Below are 1,855 nucleotides of genomic sequence, written 5' to 3'. Positions count from 1 at the left end.
GGACCTTCAGTCTGAAGGGTTCTCCGCTGGACCTTCAGTCTGAAGGGTTCTCCGCTGCACCTTCAGTCTGACGGGTTCTCCGCTGCACCTTCAGTCTGACGGGTTCTCCGCTGCACCTTCAGTCTGACGGGTTCTCCGCTGCACCTTCAGTCTGACGGGTTCTCCGCTGCACCTTCAGTCTGACGGGTTCTCCGCTGCACCTTCAGTCTGAAGGGTTCTCCGCTGGACCTTCAGTCTGACGGTTTATCCACTGGACCCTTCAGTCTGACGGGTTCTCTGCTGGACACGCCCACTAATCGATGGGACCAATCAGCACTTTGTTTTCTATATTTCTGCGACGTCGTGTTTATATGTTGTGATTGGTCAGAACCACACCAACCTGAAATCAGAGTTCTGCAGGTTCTGCAGGTTCTGTGGTTCTTAAAGATCTGTGGTTCTAGAGTTCTGCAGGTTCAGTGGTTCTGAAGGATCTGTGGTTCTGGAGTTCTGCAGGTTCTGTGGTTTTATGTTCCTGTCTGTATCTGTACAGGGTTCTGCAGGTTCTGTGGTTCTGTTTGACGAGCCTTGCCCCCATGAGGGGGGGGAGCATGTTATCTGTGAATAATAAAAACACCAGTCTGACTGCTGTGTGAACCTGTTAGCTCGAAGTGTAGCCACACCATGTAAAACACGTCTGTTAGCACGGCTGTTAGCACGATGAAGCTAACAATCATATATATTCTCACAGTATCATCATGTTAACTAATATAAAAATATTCAGAGGAACAGGAAGTGACAGGTTCACACAGCAAGGACTTTAATAACACATTAGGAAATAACTACGTATTTAAAACTGTAAATATTAAAACAGTAAATATTAATGAAAACCGGATCTGATCCGTCAGGAAAACACATCCTGATAAACGTGAATAAAGGACTTTTGTTTCTGAATAAATTAAAGGGGTATTTGTGTAGCCCTCCCCCCCCCATAAAGACTTACAGCACAAAGTTTTTTACGTGTACAGAAACGTTTTCTAGACGTGTTGTTGTTATTGTGTTGTTCTGCACTTTGTGTCAATAAACGCACCGTGTATACGAGACGCTCTCTTTATTTCAAACTGATTTATCATTGGTGTGGTTACATTCACTACATTACCCATAATCCTCAGCTGCAGATCATTATCTTCATTATTATACAAAGTTACATAAAATAGGTATAATTTCTCCAGTCTGAATGGCTGTCACAGTGTCCTCCTCTCTGATTGGCTGCCTCCGTATATTGATCACAGTTAATCATCATGTGATGTGAGTCAGTGATTTGAGACAACGTCGTACAGCTGAGGTTTATCCAGAGAACGAGACTGAGGGACGACCTTTGACCCCAAGTCCTGAGACCTACACACACACACACACACACACACACACACACACACACACACACACACACACACACACACACACACACACACACACACACACACACACACACACACACACACTTTAGTATGGACATGGAAGCATCATGCTCGTTGTATAGTTGTATTCATATTTTTATAAACATTATTTTTGCTCCCGCTCACCCTGAAGACCCCCCCGGCCAGCGGCTGCTTCCTCCGCTCTGATTGGTCCAGGCCAAGACTGGCTGAGGTCACGTAGAGGTCGGAGAAGTCCGGACCCCCAAAACAACAGGAAGTGGTCTTTGTCACCGGCAGAGAAACAGTCTGCAGACACACACCTGAAACAACAACAACTACACCTGAGACAACAACTACACCTGAGACTACAGATACACCTGAGACAACAACTACACCTGAGACAACAACTATACCTGAGACTACGGGTACACCTGAGACTACAGATACACCTGAGACAACAA

At 45.6% G+C, this 1,855-nt stretch overlaps 1 long non-coding RNA gene across 1 annotated transcript; it reads right to left on the bottom strand.

Annotated features, from left to right (window-relative positions):
- Nucleotides 1-1,072: 1,072 nt before the first annotated feature.
- Nucleotides 1,073-1,849, bottom strand: LOC104943401 (uncharacterized). Its single transcript, XR_798106.1, has 2 exons — nucleotides 1,560-1,849; nucleotides 1,073-1,374 (listed from the first exon to the last, which is right to left on the bottom strand). It is a non-coding gene; the product is annotated as an uncharacterized lncRNA (long non-coding RNA).
- Between the last annotated feature and the right edge of the window lie 6 nt (nucleotides 1,850-1,855).

This window comes from Notothenia coriiceps, unplaced genomic scaffold (assembly GCF_000735185.1).
Source record: "Notothenia coriiceps isolate Sejong01 unplaced genomic scaffold, NC01 NC01_scaffold00006041, whole genome shotgun sequence".
NCBI lineage: Eukaryota > Metazoa > Chordata > Actinopteri > Perciformes > Nototheniidae > Notothenia > Notothenia coriiceps.
This window is presented reverse-complemented; position numbering and strand designations above follow the sequence as displayed.